Raw genomic sequence first — 18,939 nt, forward strand, 5'->3', positions numbered from 1 at the left:
TAGGGAGTTTTGGGAGGCTCAGAGAGGTGAGGTGACTTTTCCAGGGTCACACAGCATTGGGGTGGCAGAGTTGGGGTGTGGTCCCAGGCCTGTCTGTCTCCCCAGCTGGGGTGTCTCCCGAGGCAGTATCCATGATGTACTCCGAGTAGTTGGGGGGTCTTAGCCACGCTTGAGGGGATCTGCAGTCTGAGGCACACAGTGGATACTCTCTATCTGGAAATGCTGCTCAGAATTTGAGGGGGGGGCACCACAATGACCTCCGGAGGTCCCTCGCTGCCCTCCAGTGGGGCAGTGGCAGATGCCAGGCAAACACTGCAGCCCGCATGAACCTCCAGTCGCTGTCTGGAACGGTGCTGAGTCAGCCCAGGCTGCGGGCAGCAGGCACCAGGGAATGTGAGCTGCTTCCTGAGTAGCCACGCGGGCGGCTCCGGCCAGCGAGGTCCAAGGAAGCTGGCCGTCCGCCTCAGCCTCTGCTGTTTGCTTGTATTTAACGCCTCGCTCCATTTCCAAGCGAGCGTGGGTGCTGTGTGTTTGTTTGTCTAGCGACAGAAGGCAGTCTCATAGGGAAAGCCACCCCCTCCCTCCCTGGCACCCCTCCACGCTCACACACCCCCGCCTAATGCTGCGTGGCGGGAACAGGCAGATGATTAGAAAGTGGGCTGAGAGCATCCAGAAATGGCAGCCCCTCCTGCCGTTGCCTTCCCCAAAGGGGCTCATCTAGACACGTGAGCCCCTCCAAAATGTTAAAGACCAGGCCCCACATGGTGATGGGAGCCTAGCTGGGAACTTGGAGATGATGGGTTCCAGTTCCCAACAGGTGGAGAAATAATAATGATAACAACAATGAAAATAGCAGGTGCCATTAGTGGACATTTACTAAACACCACACACTTCTACATTAATCCATACAGTAGCCCTATAAAGCAGGCTCTGCTATTATCCCCACTCTACAGAGAAGCAACAGAGCCTCAGAAAGGTATTTGGCCAAGGTCACACAGCAAGGATGTGATAAAGGCAGGATTTGAATACAGGTCTGCCTGGAAACCAGGAAACCGATTAGAACTGTGATGTATAGGAGAAAGCGTGGGTTTGGGAGTTTGAGCTCCAGTTCTGCAATGTCTGTATTGTGTGCCCTTGAGAATCTAAGTGGTTTGACCTTCTGAGCCTCGGTTTCCTCATCTGTACAGTGGGCACGATAAGCCCAAATGTACATGAAGAGTGGGAGAATTAAATGAGATGAGACACACGATGTTCAGGAAGGAATTGGCGGGGAAAAGAATGTTTGTCACAAATGGAACACAGTGCTGGTATACAATAGGCACTTAATAAATGGTGTGAGTCCACACCATAGAAGGAGAAGTCCCTTCCCTTTTAAACCTCTGGGACCCACTGCCTGGAGCAACAAGGTCCTATCCGCAGGGAGAACTAAGCGTTTTGCTCACATTATCTCATTTAGTCCTAACCACAACCCTCTGCGATTAACCCCATTTGATAGACCTGAAAACTGAGGCTTCAGAAAGTTTGATCATCTGATGGGGGGCTCACAGCTGCTAAGCATTTGAGCTAGGAAAGCAGTCAGGCTCCAGCAGAGTCACAGTGCCAACCAAATGCCCTGTGGCAGACCAGAGCCAGGCCTCCAGCCGGGGCCGCCTCCAGGGCGAGCTCCGAGGGTAGTAACTGTGATGTCTGCCCCTCACAGATGGAAAGCCGGAGGGGAGCTGGTACAGACTCACACACAGCTGCTGCTGCTGCAACCTCCTTGCCCCACTGCTGGGGACGGCCATCACCATGGCAACCGTCAAAGGCCAGCTGGCCTCAGGTGTGAGGAGGGGCTATGGCACCTTGAGCCCTGGCCCTGGGGCCCTCTGACCACTCTTGATGATGTGTCCAGTCTGGCAGCCTCCAGAAGTCACCAACTCTGATGGCTGGGTGGAGGGGGAGAGTCCCCGGAAATAGACCCCACTGACCACACCCCAACCCCTGCATCCAGGGTCCTCCTCCAGCCCCAAGGATGCTGCTGCCCTGAGAATCTGGGGCTCTTGTCCTGAGAAGGGCCGAAGGTCCCGGCTCTGTGGGCAGGAGCAGCTTAGCTGTCAAAGCTCTGTGCTGCAAATATTAATTATATCCTAACGACTCTCCAGGCAGTCATTATATCTCAGCTGCTGGCAGCTGTTCCTAAAAACCTACGGAGGGCGTCTCTGGGCAGAAGGAACCTGCCCCAGTGGCTGGAGGGGTTAAACAGGCCCTGCAAGCATGTGGGGGCAGGATGAGGCTGAGGGACTCTGGGAGGGAAGGGAACCTGCTGTCCTTCAGGGAGGAGGAGAATTAGGGAGCAGTGAGACGGGAAGGGGCCTGGGTGAGAAGAGAAGACTCTGGAAAGACAAAATTTTAAGGGTGTAGAAATGCTCAGTCTTTGCTGAAAATCACTTGCAATTATTGAGCATTTGTAACGTACCAAGTGCTTTAATGCTTGCTGCTCCGAGTGTGTCCACAGACCTGCACCCTCAGCATCACTTGGGAGCTGGTTAGAAATGCACAGTCTCAAGTCCACCCCAGGTCTAGCGAATCAGAAGCTGCATTTTTAGAAGTCCCCAGTGATCCATGCAGAGGTTGAAGTTTAAGTCCAGCTTTAAGGCATTATCACTTTTAAACCTCCCACAAGGTGGTGGGGGAGGTACCATTATTATCGCCATTGTACAGAAGAGGGACTCAGGCTCAGCCAGATGAGCAACTGGCCCAAGGTCACACAGCTTAGCGAGGGGCAGAGCCCTGACTCATGGCTTTCTCCAGCAAATTCTCTCTGAGCACCAACTACACACCAGATGCTGTACTGGGTACAGGTCTGTCTTACTCCAATTCTCAAGGTCTTAACTTGGCACCTGCTTTCTGCTGGTACAACTAAAACAGCGTCACCAACAGAACTCACAGCTGAACAGCACTTCACAGTTTATGCTGCTTCCCCACCCACAGCTCTCATTTGACCCTCACAATCAGCTGAGAAAGCTGCCACTATAATGCTCATTTTCCAGAAAAGAAAACTGAGGCTTGGGAAGGAGCAGTGATGTCTATAAACCAAAGGGCACATAAAAGGTTTCCATATGGAGGACAGGGCTCCACTTCCTCTGGGTGTCCCCAAGATTGGAGACCTTGGGCAGAGGCCACAGGGATATTAGTTTCAACACAGCATAAGACTCTGCTCAAGCTGAGGACCCCAGACCTCCAGGATAGGAGCTCCCAGGGCAGAAATAGACTCTGGATGCAGTGGCTGGGGTGTGGCCACTGGGGTCTGTTTCGGGAGGGGGGACTCTCCCTCCCTCCAGCTGGAATTATTGGTTACCTCAACCTCCAGATGCCACCAGGCTGAACATATCATTAAGAGTGACCACAGGGCTTCCCTGGTGGCGCAGTGGTTAAGAATCCGCCTGCCAATGCAGGGGATACAGGTTTGAGCCCTAGTCTGGGAAGATCCCACATGCCACGGAGCAACTAAGCCCGTGCGCCACAACTACTGAGCCTGCGCTCTAGAGCCCGCGTGCCACAACTTCTGAAGCCCACGTGCCTAGAGCCCGTGCTCCGCAACAAGAGAAGCTGCCGCAATGAGAAGCCCACGCACCACAATGAGGAGTAGCCCCTGCTCGCCACAACTAGAGAAAGCCCGCGCACAGCAACAAAGACCCAACGTAGCCAAAAATAAATAAACAAAATTTATTTTAAAAAAAAAAAAAAAGAGTGACCACAGAGGGCACCAGGGCCAGGGCTCACTCAGTATCCAGCTATGGAACAAGTCCCCTGGAGTGGTAGTCTGCTTCCACACCCCCGAGGTATGCACAGAGCCTGGATGACACCTTGGCAGGGCTCTTGTGGGGTGTCCAGGCTTCAGAGCAGAAGGGGTGACAAATGCATTGAAGGTTCTGAACAGTTCAGATCTCAGCTCTGCCACTCAGTAACTGGGAGACTTGGGGCAAATTCTTTCATCTCATTGAGCCTCAGTTTCCTCATCTGTAAAATGGGGGCAGTAATAATAATTGCCTTGAAAGTGCATGTTCCCAATTAGATGAGATGAGGTGGGGAGAACATTCAGCCCAGGGCACAGGGTTATTCCTGTAAGATTGTTTCTAAAGAGTGGGGCAGGAACCATGTACTTATGCATAGTGATTTTAAGTGGTCCAGAGAAGGAACATTAACTAATATGGGTAGCAGAATGAGAAAGGCATTCCTTTTTTTTTTTTTTTTTTTTTTTTTTTTTTAGTTCAGAGGAGATTGCGGGCATAGAAAATCTTTTGCGAGTGTTTATAGATTATTGTTCATTCCTTTTTTTTTTTTTTTTTTTTTTTTTTTTTGATACGTGGGCCTCTCACTGTTGTGGCCTCTCCCATTGCGGAGCACAGGCTCCGGACGCACAGGCTCAGCGGCCATGGCTCACGGGCCCAGCTGCTCCGCGGCATGTGGTATTTTCCCAGACCGGGGCACGAACCCATGTCCCCTGCATCGGCAGGCAGATTCTCAACCACTGCGCCACCAGGGAAGCCCTGTTCATTCCTTTTTAATGCTCTTGACCCTTCTCATGCCACTGAAGAGAAAGACTCAGTTCAATGCTGCCTCATCTTTGACACCTTCTAGTTTTCCTCTTTTTTATATCTTTAAAAAAAAATTTTATTGACGTATAGTTGATTGACAATGTTGTGTTAATTTTTTTCCTCTTTTTTTTAAAATTGAGGTATAACCACTTCTCGTACATGGCCCTCTTAGATTTCTTTCATCACCTTATTAGCTCCTAGAAGCATCTGATTTGAAGAGCCCTGGCCTATGGGATTTATAAAGTCCCACCCAGGTTGGAGAATCTGAAAGAGGTGATGAGACAAATTCTGATGGCTGCACAGCCATTAGATGGGAAACAGCCATGCATCCCAGGACCCAAAGCAGGGAACTGATATTCAGTGTTAGGTCACTGGCAAAGCTCCAGCTTTGGTACCCAGAGACCTGGGTTTTATCCCATTCACTAGCTACATGACCTTGAACTTGTCATTTCTCCTCCCCGTGCCTCATGTGCACGAGGAGATAACATCATACAGACATGTACAGCCTCGTTTCTAATTCTTGCAATAGACCCTCTGAATGCAAGGCGCACAGTAGGCCTTCAGTACAAGCGAGTGATCACCGTAGTCATTATTCCCCCCGGCTAGCCTAGCACGGAGTTGCCCCCGGCGGCCACCCAGACCTCTGTCTCTTTCATCAGAGAGCGGCTGGGAGGACGTGCCAATAAGTGGCTAGTTAACTAAATAAATGAATGAGGCAGGTCTATGCTGATATAAATCTCTGGAAGGGAACATTTAGACACTCCGTATTCAAGCTGGATGTCATTTAAATTACCAGGCTGCCTCCTCGGCCCGTAGCCCCTTATTACCGTGTTTTTAAAGCTCAGAGCTTAATTGCACATCGCCACAGCCTTTACCCACGGCGCTTGCAGAAATTAGAGGCGCTTGCCTGCCCACTCATTTGTAGCCCATCACTCCCTGGCCAGCGCGTGGCCTGGGGATTGGGCATTGGAGGGACGTGTGTGTGGGAAGCAGGATCCAATGTAACCGGGTGGGAAGTGGATCAGGGAGGGGGCTCATCAATCACCTCCCTGTCTCTGTCTTTGCCCCCTGATGGGTCATTCTCCATACAGCAGCCAGGATGATCCTTAAATATAAATCCCAGCTTCGACTCCCAGATCTTCGACTCCCTAAGATTAAAAGCTAAACTCCTCACTTTAGGCCCACATGCCCTGTGGGATCTGAACTCCCACAACCTCTCTGATCTCCACTCCTATCACCCCTCCCACACCACCTTGCTTACTGTGTCCCAGGTATACCAGCTTCCTCACTACACCTCCAACAAGTCACTCTGCCTCAGGCCCTTTGCACCTGCTGTCCATGCTACCTGGTTTGCTCTTTCTCTGATATTTGCATGGTAGGCCCCTCCACCTGCTTCAAGTCTCTGCTCCCAGAGGCCTTATTATCTAAAGTAGGTCCCCTCTCCCACACTGCCTCCACCTTCTGCTTCATTTTTCTTCATAAAATTCATCACTGCATATATAAATATTTTGCAGCTCTTTGTGTATCTGGTTTCTTTGGACACTCTCCTCCACTGGAATGTCACACCATGAGGGCAAAGGCTTTGGAGAAAATGCAGGGAACAAAGATGGGCCCTTCATGGTGCCTCAATGGTAAAAACTCAACCAGTGGCCATTAAGAGAATACATGAATTATTATTCTTGGGCCACTTGTACCATTTCCAACCTCTAAGTTCCTATATCATGTTCTGGGGAAGTGATGGGGAGGAGCAGGTAGCTTTGGACCGTTTGATAAATGGGGAAATTGAAGCTCAGGGGTGTGACACGAGTGCCCAGAGCTCACACAGTAAGTTGGGGGGCACATGTCCCCCTCACTCTCTGACCAAAATGTACCATGTGCCTCCCACCACAGGGCCTTTGCCCAAGCTGCTCCTCCTGCCTGGGCAGCCCTTTACCTCGCCCCCTTGTAAACTCCTTCTCTTCCTTTAAGATATCTGTCTGACGTCACCTCCATCCTGAGACTAGGGCCGACCTACTCTTTAGAAGTTCTCAGCATCCCTTGTATCTCCTCACAGTGCTGATCAGAGTTGTAAATGTGAAAACATTTTTTGTTAACTTAGGAGTCTCTGTGGAATGCAGATGTAAAACACTCTCCTAGGCTGGGTTCCTGCAAAGCAAATCCTGAGACAAAGATTGGGAGCAAGTAGTTTCTTTGAGAGATGATGCCAAAAAGCATAAAGGAGAGAGCGAGACGGTAAGACAGGGAAAAAAAAGAAAACCAGTACAGGATGAATTCATGAGCTGCTGTGGGCAACGGGGGCTCAGTCCCACTGGAGATGTCTGGGAGGCCTCGGAGAACATGCCTCTGAGAGGCAAGGAAGCCGGGACTTTGTCCACTCACTCTCATCGGTCATTGATGGAGGTTGCTTCTGGGAGCGTTAACTTCCTGGCACTTCTGACCTACCGTTTGTGGGGATGGAGCTCATGCCTGTAGCCCTAGGAAGCCCTCAGGCAGACAGAGGCAGGTGTTGGAAGTAGGACCCCATCAGCCTGTTTGAGAACTGTCCTCTGAAGCCCCGGGGTGGGGCTGAGTGACATGCGTGGCAGCCAACAGTATCTGCTACAGCTTCTTGCTGTAGTTAATATTCGCGTATTTATCAAACAGTCACCCAACAAATACTCTATTTCCTAACCCTGACTGTGCATTCAGCCCTGAGCCTTGAGGATCACAGAGAAGCCCAAGACCTTTGCCCTGCCCACCTGGAGCAGAAAAGCTAGGTAAGGAGCCCAGACTCAAACACCCAGAACAGCTCAAAGAGGCAGGGATATTTCCCAAATGAGGTGCAGTGGTGCAGAGAGGTGAAGTGACTTATCCAAGGTCACACAGCTAGAAGTGGCAGTGCTGGGGCTTGAACCCAGGGCCACACACTTACCCTCCATCTGCAAATCCCTGGCAGTGCACCATTAGTGGTAGCTGTTAATGTTATTCCTGCCAATGACCCTCCCATCATGTGAGTACAGTCCCTACATCTCCCCTAATCATCCCACTTTACAGGTGAGGAAATTGAGGACCAGCAAGCACATGATCACAGGGCAAGTGGGAGCCAATAGCTGGACTCAGAGACCCAAGCCAGCCACCTTCCTGTGAGTCAGCCTCCATCACTGTCTGCTCTGTTAGCCCTGTGGAGACCAGCAAGCAGCAGACCTGGATATAATGATCACTGCCATTTAGTGAGCAACTACTACTTTCCAGGGCCTTTTATATAAACTAGCTCTAGCCCTCGGATCATCCTCCCTCTGAGGTGTTAGTGCACCCATTTCACAGCCAGGAAGACTGACAGGAGCAGATTTACTTTTCTTGTCCAATCAAGGGGCAGAGCCAGGATTCAAATCCTGGTCAGTCTGACCCCAGAATCAAATCCACCTTCCTGCTCAACATAGGAATTTCTGTTAGGATGTCTGAGCTTGATTGCTTCCAGCTGATGGGAGGCTCCCTATCTTACAAAGCATGCTGGTCCACTGCTGGGCAGCTCTAGCTGTGTTCTCCCTGGTTGCATATGAGGATTCCGAGCTTCAAGCCTGGGTTTCATTCAACTAAGAATCCGCGGAGCCCAGCAACAGGCCTGACCTTCATGGATGGGATCCTTTTGAGCTGCAGTCTCTTCCCTTGTAAACTCCACATCTTAGTCCATGTCTGTCCTGTGAGGCATGAAAATCTCCACCTAATGTCTCAAGGGAAAGGGGGAGAGACAAAGAAATAAGCTAAAATCACATAAAATAGCATATGTAAAGCCCAGATCAGTGTCCCCAGCACATGGCACACACATAAAAAGAGGGAAACAGATATTATTATCATTATTATTTGTATTATTATTATTATTAGATTATTATTAATAGCAGCAGCATTGGAGCTATTTAAGAAACTCTGGGTGGGGGGTGCCCTAAGCACGATCACAATTGGAAGCCCACCCCACAGCGTACCCAATGCATGAAAATGCACCCACATCCCACATTAAAGACAATTTTCTGTGAAAAAATCATTTGGAAGGAATTTAGTAATTTTGCTTTGGATATTGCCATCAATTTTGATTCTGAAAGTTCCTCTTCGTATAAGAGAGGTAACATTTCTTTTCCTTCAGGTGTCAAGCACTCTTGGTTGAGGACCTGGATGGGAAAACCGAGGCCCAGGGAGACGAAGCTTCTTGCCCAATGAGACACACTTAGTGGTACTGACTGTGTTCAAACCCCACCGGCTCTGACTCCAGACCTGGACTTTCACTGCTCCGGGATGAAAGAGAAGCGGCTGGTGGGAAGGGGTGAGTCGGGAGGGGGTGGAGGAGACTGCGCTTGGCTGGGGGACGAAGGGGGGTGGGGAGCAGCGGCAAGCCCCTGCCCCCTCACCCCTGCCTGCTTAATTGCTCCCACTAACGGTTCAGGGCCAAAGCTTCGAAGCGGTCTTATCTTGGTCTTCACCATTTTTCTTTCTGGGCAGTGAAGTTAAAAATCCCTTTCCAGCGCTCCGATGGGGTTTTGTAAATGTAGCTTCCATATCACTATTTAACATGCGTTGCTAAAAACTCGATAAATAGCGACCGTCATTTGCAGATTAGCTCTTTTCATGACGAAATGATTTATTTAGAAGATTTCTCACTCCCTCCTTCTCTCTCTCTCTCTCTCTCTCTCTCACTCAATCCTTGGCTAAGAACATATTAATCAGAAATTAAGGCCAAAGGAGGAACGGAGGTGAGACCGGTGGGGGATGGTGAGAGAAGGGGGCGTGGAGGGAGATAACACGAGTGTGAGGAGACGCTGGGGCAGGTGGCAGAGGGAGGCTGGAGGGACCAGGATGCAGGGGCTGAAGGGAGGGGAGAGGGGAACCGAGGACTCTAGGGATGGTCTGGAGAGAGGGCAGTGCAGGGAAGGGCTGGTAGGGAGGGTGGGGAGGGAAAGAGAGAGGAATGGGCTAGGACACAGGTGTAAGAGCTGGTAGAGACATAGGGAAAGAAACACAGGAGAGAGAAGGAGGCAGAGACAGGAGAGACCAGAGGGGGTGGGGCAGAGACCCAGAGAGAGAGGGGGCAGAGAACAAACCAGAGAGGGAGAGAATGAGAGAGAAGGTGGAGGGAAGGGAGCTCTAGAGAGCTTTAGAAAACATAGAAAAGAAAAAGGACGAGAGATACAGGCGCCAATGAGGACAGGAAAATAGGGGAGAGAAAGCTGTGAACGTGGGAACCTCCTTGCCAGAGGGAGGCGGGTCTCCAGGGGAGCCGACCACTTGGGTGCTGGTCCCCTACCCCCACTGACCAGTCCAGCCCCCTCCCCAGCCCTGCCAGCAGCCTCACCAGCATAGGCAGAGGGAGCACAGCACGCGGCATTTTCTAGAACCTTCTCCACGACTCCCGGGCCAGGCAGAGGGGCCAGCTGGCTGCAGCCGGGCTGCCTCACTGGGCAGAGAGAGAAAAGAGCTTAGCCTCTTGCTTGGTGCCTCCTTTTTATTATTTCATGCATATACATATATTTATAGAAATTTCTATCAAACATAAATATATATGTATAAATCTCTCACTTTTTCTCTCTTGCAAGCCTGCGAGATAACCAGTCCTGGAGCAGAGGCTACAACGATAAGAAGATTAGAGGGGATTGGTTCATTTGTTGTAAGATACTCCAGGAGGGATATTTCGCTCTCAGAAGACCAACCGGAAGGTTATCTAAATAGGCTAGGTCTGAACTCACCAGAGCTGCTCCCCACTGGGACATTAATGGTACAAAGAGAGAAAGACAGGAGGGGCGAAGATGAGTTATAATGATTATTTGATTATCTTGGGCTTTAACAAACCCAGCCAGTGCGTCTGGGTGTGAAAAATTAGCTGTTCTCCCAGCGGCAAATTTCACAGCATTCGGCGTTATATATCTTTTTTCTCCAGAGAGGAGAGTCAGGCACAGCACTCCGGCTCTGGGGTGAGAAGGACACCACAATTCCTCCTGAAGGCGGCCCGGTGGCCCCGTCCTCTGGACCAAGAAATCGCCTAACAATTCAGGGACAGTTCAAAGAATGTTCTGGCTCAACAGCTTAAAAAAAAATATATAGGGCCTCCCTGGTGGCGCAGTGGTTGAGAGTCCGCCTGCCGATGCAGGGGTCATGGGTTCGTGCCCCGGTCCGGGAGGATCCCACATGCCGCGGAGCGGCTGGGCCCGTGAGCCATGGCCGCTGGGCCTGCGCGTCCGGAGCCTGTGCTCCGCAACGGGAGAGGCCACAGCAGTGAGAGGCCCGCATACAGCAAAAAGAAAAAAAAAAAAAATATATATATATATATATATATTATATATATATATATATATATATTATATATATATAATATATATATATACAATCTTTCTACAGAGATAGATATATTTTATTTTTAAAGAAAGCAAGCACAGCTATATACAGAGAGAGAGAGAGAACTATAAATATATATATATATATAAAGAGAGAGAGAGAGAGATCTATTATCTACCTGTCTATCTATCATCTACCTATCTATCTATCTTATCTACAGAGAGAGAGGGAGATAGAGAGAAAGAGATCTATATATAGGGAGAGATACTGGCTACAGAATGGAGTGCAGTGCATCCTTTCTTAAAAAAAAAAATTTTTTTTAAATCCCCAAACCACTTGGTGTACAGTCCAGTGCGAACACCATTTCCATCTAGAACTGCACTGCCCAGTATGGTAGCCACTGGCCAGATGTGGTGACCCAGTATGTGACATGTGGGCAGCCTGATTGAGATGTGCTGTTCATGCAAACTACACAGTGGATTTTGAAGACTTAGTTGGGAAAAGAAAAAAAATGTAAAATGTCACAGTCAAGATATTTCTCTATTGATTGCAGATGGAAATGGAAATACAATCTTTGGGAAATACAATGTATTGAGTTAAATCAAACATAGTAGTAAAATTCATGGCACCCGTTTTCTTTTACTTTTAAAAATGGGGATACGGGACATTGGGAAGGATAACACGTGGCTCCGATTCTATCATCGGTGCTGCTTTAGACTCTGGGTCCTGTACACAGTAGGTGCTTAGATCACCATGGCACGTACTTGTTTGGTTAAAAGTACAGCAAATGAGTGGAATTTGTTCCAACGTTTAAGAGCTGGCCTGGTACAAAGTTATCTTGAAAGGCCAATGCAGGGAGGCCTGGATCTCAGGTGATGCTCCACCCCCGTGGTGGCTCTTCAGTGCAGGGTATACCCTCGAGCAGGCCAGGCTTCAGAGCTCCAAAGAGATGGGGTGAGGCTCCTGGGCCTTTCAGAAGAACTGAAAGGGCCGGGAATTTAGCTGGATTTTGCTGGTTAAACACTCAGGAGAATGTATTCCTCCACCACATATCCCCACCCCCGCCCTGCCACCATCTTTCTTTGGCTCAGATCTCACCAGGGATGTAATGTTTGGTCTGGGGTAGGAAGGTTTTAGGCAACAGCACCAAAGAGGAGGGATTGTGGGTAAGGTCAGAGGGCACCGGGGATTAGAGATCTGACATATTAAGAGGGAAAGGCTGCCAGGAATACTTTCTGCTTCTGGGCTCCACTCTGAGCACATTATTCAAGTGGCCTTGTTCCTTTAGCCACACAGCTGCCCTGAGAGGCAGGGTCAGTTTCGTCCCCACATTGCTGCAGAGCTGACATTTATTGAGCACTTACTATGTGCCAGCTCTGTGCTGACTCAGTGCTCACTCCATCATCTCATCCCCACGGTCAAGGTCCACAGGATCATTACCCCCAATGGACAGATGAGGAAGCTGAGGCTTAGAGAGGTGAAAGGATTCACCCGAGGTCACCCTGCTCATGGGATTCATGTCCCTATGTCACCATAGGGCAGGTGCTCTATTCCACCTCCTGCAAACCCAGAGACCAGCAGGCTGGACAGGGCATGGGGGGCACATGGGGAAAGGAGACATCATCCCTGCCATCCAGAAGCTCACCGTCCTTCTCCAGGGTCAGAGGTCTCTCAGGTATGGACAAGCCCAAGAGGAAGCAGAGAGATCTGGGAAGGCTTCCTGGAGGAAGGGCCATCCTGCCAGGCCTTGAAGAAGGAGGAGGGGCGCGCCGCAGGGCGGGACCTTCTTGGCACAGAAAACAGCATGGGCACATGCAAGTCCGGGCTTGACTCATTCCTACAGTTTGGGGGTGCTGGTGTCCAGTTCCCCACCTGTTCCACGGAGCTGCTGATAGCTGCCCTCACTCAGTCACAGGCAGCTGTCAACTGCCACTGAGATACTAACCAGGAAGTGGTTGGAAAAGTGAAAGAGATCGGCAGATATATGATTGTCACTGTTGTCACATCATCACCCCATCCTTGCCCTCACTCCACGCCTCCTCCATGCTTGCTTCTCCCTCCGTAAAACCCCAAATCTGTTTTCGTGCCCCACCCCAGCCCAGCCCTGAATTTTAAGATGATGACCTCATTCGAAGCCTCTCTGAGTGAAGAAGGAGAAAACCAGCAGGGATCTGGACCAGACTGTATTTATGAGAATGGACTTCAGCCTGGGACAGTCTTGGGTGTGAGTGCTGTCTCTGCTGTGTGGCCTTGGGCAGTGCACTCCGACTCTCTGAGCCTCGGTTGCCCCATCTGCCAAACGGATGGTCATGGTGCCTCTTTTCTAGCTGAGGCCTTCCATCTGCTACTCTGGGTCAAGGTACACAATACGTGCTCAATAAATGCTCACTAGGAAGCCCCTGCGGTGGAGACAGCTAATTGCCTACCCACCGTCATTTCCCTACATCCCTTGCTAAAGAGTCTGGATTTTATTCCCTGCAGTTTTGGGCCAGTGGAAAGAATGTATCTTCTGGCTTTCCTTGTGGTTTGGCCGGCCAATGAGATATCAACCGAAGTCACTGAGTAGAGATCGGCAGGGCTCTTTAAGAGGAGCTACCCCAGGGCTTCCCTGGTGGCGCAGTGGTTGGGAGTCCGCCTGCCGATGCAGGGGACACGGGTTCGTGCCCCGGTCTGGGAGGATCCCACGTGCCGCCGAGCGGCTGGGCCCGTGAGCCATGGCCGCTGAGACTGCGGCTTCCGGAGTCTGTGCTCCGCAACGAGAGAGGCCACAGCAGCGAGAGGCCCGCGTACCGCAAAAAAACAAAACAAAACAAAACAAAAAAAGAGGAGCTACCCCAAAGGAAAAATAATAATAATAATAATAATGAAACAAAACAAAAAGGAGCTACCCTAGCTGGATCTGTGTCCCTTTACATCCTCACCCTGCTCCAGTCTTCCGCCTTCTTTGAGCCTAGAATAAGGATGGGGGGCTGGAAACCGGACCTCCTAAATGGGGAGGAACCTCGTGGCCAGGACCCCACCCCTTCCTGAGGGCCCAGGCAAGCGGCGGAACACTGCTGTTGCTGTGAGGACAAGGAAGAAATTGATCAGCTCCGTCTACTCCTCAGGGGCCCACAGACAGCACCAAGAGCTTGCAACACAGTACCCTCATTATGATTATCACCCCTGTTACCGTCATTATTATTGGACGGAGCCAGCCCTCTGGTTTTCTGTCCTCAGCCTGAGCCCCAGCACCCTTCTCTCCCCGAGACACCTTGGCTTCCGTCCCTCCGTTCTCTCGCCTCACTCCCTCCTTCTTCCTTTTATGTTTTCTGCTCCCCACCGCAGTCTCCACTCCCTTTTCTCCTTCCTCTTTATTTTATCTCAACTGGCCACAAATCTGTTCCCCTACAAAGCAGCTGCCATCTTTGTTCTGAGCCATTATCTGTGGCAGCGCGGCCCGAGCGGGGCCGCCCGGCGGACAATCACCGGGTAATAGAGTGTCTGCGAGCTATTGTGGAGTGTGTCCGGGCCGATCCATCACCCGCCGCCTGACACCGCGTGGGCAGCAGACGGAGAGCCCTCCGGGGCCACTCTCGGAATCTCCACCCTGCCCCTCCACACATAGGACCAGGACCCTGCATGAGGTGGCTTTGGACTCTCTCTCCAGCCGGAGGGCCATGGGCTGCTTCTGGTTCTTGTGATCTGCTAAGGAGCCTCGTGGCTCTAGCACATTTCATCTACGCTCCAGCTATCTCAGGGAAAGCTGGCTTATTCTTCCCCAGGTCACAAATGTGAAACTGAGGCTCAGAGAGGGTAGGTCATCTGCCCAAGTTCACACAGCAGAGTCATAGCTGAGATGTGAACCCAGCTCTGTCTTCCCCAAAGCCTGTAGTCTTAAATAACCCGAGATGCTTTTTCCCAGAACGTGCTTTTGCAGGATGGCAAAGTGTTGTACGTGTTCAGGACACAGGATGGTCCCAGTATCTTCAGGACCATGTTCTAGACACTGAGAAAGCAGTTATTAAAGAGACATACACCAGCCACACCCCACTACTCCATCCTGAAGCTGGTGGTCTAATGGGAAAGCATGGGGGGCACAAAAAGGAATATTTATCATGGTAAGAAAGAGAGTGTCATCATGGACACCCGGTTTGCCTTCCGGCCCTGCCACTCAAGCTGTGTGACTTTAGCCAAATAGCTTCACCTCTCTGTGCCTCAGTTTTCTCATCTGTGATCATGATAGTCCCTCTGTCGTGGGATTGCTGGGAGGATTCAATGCCTAATGGAAGGACCTGGCACTTAGGAAATATTGTGTTAGGTATTTCTATTCATTCTGGTCTTACTTGGGGCCCGATGTTTTATTTACTTTATGCCATATGCCCAATAAAAAAAACCCATGTAAGGTAGGTCCATCCCATTTTACAGATGCAGAAATTGAGGCTCAGAACCTTGCCCGAGATCATCCAGCTAGCAAAATAACATTCTTCCTTGTGCATTCTTTAGGCATTACTTGAGCATCTACTGTATGTTAGGCTTTGTCCTAAGTGCTGTAAGAGCCACAAAAGGATGCCTTTGTGCAGCCACTGGGTTTATCAGGAGCCCTTCTCTCTGCTAAGCAGCTGAGCTTAGTTAATCCCCCAGCAATCCTCAGAGTAGGAGTTATTATCCCCACTTTACAGATTAGAACACCAAGGCACCAAGAGGTTAAGTAACTGGTGGAAGATCTCAGAGTCCATAACTAAGGTATCCAGGACCACACAATCTTGCTCCAGAAATGGAGGGACACAGATCTCCTCACCTGAGAGCCCTCTTTCCTGCCCTGAATTCGCAGGGGAAGGTCAGCTGTGGAGGCCCCTAATTAGGGTGTGAAGAGTTAGAGCCACCCAGATGGAAAAGCCACCCCAACAGGCTTTGGCAGATAGAGGAGAACTCAAGTATGTGCCACTGAGGGGGTCAGGGAAGGTTTCCTAGAGGAGGAGGAAGAGGAGGGGCTGAATGCGGACCCCTGGAGATGACGCCTAAGTCGAGCAGGGGCTCTGGAGCAGCTTGTGTAGCTAAAGACTCACAGAAAGAGAAAATCAAGACATTATGGCCATGAATCTGAGTTCATTATGGGGGCTCTGCAGGAGGTGGCTCAGAAATCTTGAAATGTTTCCCCAGGGATGAGTTACCCTGCTAGACATTTTTAAATTAAGCACCTACTGTGTGCCAGACCCCTGCTGTGTGCTCCCCGACCTTATATTGCCCACAGTCAAGCAGGGATGGTTATGATGCAGAGTGACACGTGCTTGATGGAAAACATGGAGAACCACAGGGGCTCCCAAGAGGACCTGGGACCCTCTTAACTTGGGGAGCCAGCCTCTAAGCCGGGACCCAGAGGATGGATGGAGCAAACCAGAGAGAGGAGGGGGGATGGTGTTCCAGGCAGAGGCATCAGTATGTGCAAAGGCATCAGTATGTGCAAAGGCTGGGAAAGGGGCAAGGATGAAGCTGAGGGCGTCAGCTGGGGAGCGGAAGGAGGTGGGGTCTCAGCAATGGTTGGGGTTTGCAAATCAGCTTGACAAACAGGCCTGTGTCCACGAAAGGGAAGTTCCAGCTCTTCATAAATAGGTCAGCACGGAAATGCTCAAATGGGATATTGGGGGGGGGAGATCAATATCAAACTTACGATACCCACCATTCTTCGCACACTTAGTGGTTGCAGACGCTGTGCTTCACACTTTACACATACCATCTCAATCAATCTCTTTCCATCTTTCTTATTAGAGAGGTCCCATTACCACCCCCATTTTATAGATGAGGAAACTGAGGCTCAGAGAGGTAAAGTCACTTGCCAGGCATCTGACTTCAGAGCCCACACTTTCAGCTGCTGCACAAAGCAGAGGCCCTCCTTGCCTAGGGGGCTTCCCCCGGCGGCTGGGGCAGAGTCTTCCCTCTCCAGCCATCGTGGAAGTTCCTCCCACCCTCCCAGTGGCCCACTCTGTCCTGTCCTAGTCACACACATCAGCAAAGGTCCCTGCCTCCCTCTGCCGGTCAGCTCCTATTCATCCTGCAGGGCCCAACTGAGATGTGCCCACCCCAGGAAGCCTTCTTGGCCAAATTGATCCGCTCGGAGTCATTTCTCCCTGTGAAGGGCACCTTGTGCTCGGGGTCATTTTCCTGAGTTTCTTGATTAATAGTCTGATATTAGTTACCATGTATTAAGCACCTAGTACCTTCCAGGCATTGTAACATAGCAGAAATAGTAACAGTCATAGAGGTTTTAGCCTAGTAATGATAACCCTAAAAACCATGATAGTAACCGCTCTCGCTTTTAAGCGCCTGCTTGATGCCAGGCACTGCGCTAAGAAAGACTTCAGTTGTTGCCATTCATTGAGCACTTCCTCTGTTCCAGACTCTGCCGCCTCTGCTTCCCCCATTCACTGAGTGTGCCTAATGTACCAGCCACTGGCCCTGGTTAATTGCTCACTTGATCTTCACAGCAATCCCCCCAGCTAGGTCCTGTCTTTGGCCCACTTCTCAGATGAGGCAAGTGGTGCTCAGATGGATGTAGGGGCCTGTGGAACCAGGGGCCAGCTGCACTCCAGCCTCTGGATCCAGCCCAAGCACTGCCTGGCCTGAACGGATGACATCGAGTTTCATCCACTGTGAAAGGCCAACCCCAAATGCCCAGGAGGCCACCCCGGCCCTCCCGTCCTCTCTTTGTTCCCTCTCTGTCTGCACCTCTCTGAATCTCCTGGAAGCTTCTCCAGCGGTATTTTTATTTCTTTAGCCGTCTTCCCTTTTCTCTCCCGTTGTCCCCCAAAGACCCCCATTGCTCTTTCTTCTTCCCCCTTCCCAGGCACAAGAACCTTCCTGGTCCTGAGTTTGGAGATGGGGTGGGGCCAACGTGACCCTGTGCAGAGACCCCAGGAAGGCAGAGAGAGGGGAGGGGGATGGGAGGTACCACCTCTGAGGTCCTGGACTCCCTGGGAGCAGGAGCTTTGCTGGGGGTCAGGAGGGGTAGCTGGGGAGGTCTCCAGCTCCAAGGGAGGCAAGAGGGGTCCACGGAGGTGCAGGGAACTTAGGAGACAGCAGGGGGGGCTGGCTGACCGGAGAAGCCCTCCAGGACACTCGCCCATTGGGAGAATGCCAGGGTGCGGAAGGCCAGGGGGCAGCCGGGAAGGTGGGAGACCTTGCGGGGGTCATGAGAGAGGGGCCCCAGAGGCACTGTCAACTGGCATGACCCAGACCAGAGGTTTAATTGACCCGGGAGGGATTGAGAGGAGGAGTAGACTGCGTGATTGTGAGTGCTTGTAGCTAGGATGGGGATGGTGTGTATGTATGTGTACATAGGATGGAGATGTGGTGTGTGTGTGTATGTGTAAGAGGGTAGGCCGGGCTGGATCCCCCGTGTGTGTAAGTAAGGGAAGGAGATAGAAGAAGACTACAAACAAGACCCCTCTTGCCTGCCCAATTATAAGAAACACACATGCATAAACCTGATTGCCCCAATGCTGCTTAAAAGCAAATGCAAAAGTATAGACACACACATGTATTTTTTTCCTTTAAAATCAAGAGTTGCAGCAAATGTCAGGGAAGTCCCCGCACCAGGACCCGACCTGGTAATTAACAAAGGAGCCTCGATTTCCCCGTGCCTTGTATTTACTGATCTATGCATGCGCACACAAGGTGAGATAGGATGAATGGCTAATTTCCCAGCGGCTTTTGCTCCTGCTTGCTGCAAAGTTGTGAACAAAATGACTGGCCATGCATTGAACTGGCTTACACAGCTCTCCATATGGAAATGAAGATAATCCAGGGCCCAGCTTTGTGTCTCGGCGACGGCAGGGGACCAAGGAGGGAAGGGGAGGGGCTGGGGAGGCTCCGAAGAGACGGGGTGAGGCTCCTGGGCCTTTCAGAAGAACAGTTTACTGCGCGGGCTGGGAATTTAGCTGGATTTTGTTGGTCAAACACTTGGGAGAATGTATTCTTTCACCGCCCCACCCCCGCTCCCTGCCACCGTCTTTCTTCGGCTCAGACCCCACCAGGGATGTAACGCCGGGTCCCGGGTAGGAAGGTTTTAGGCAACAGCACAAAAGAG

The sequence above is a fragment of the Mesoplodon mirus genome (genome assembly GCF_964341445.2).
Source record: "Mesoplodon mirus genome assembly, chromosome: 13".
NCBI lineage: Eukaryota > Metazoa > Chordata > Mammalia > Artiodactyla > Ziphiidae > Mesoplodon > Mesoplodon mirus.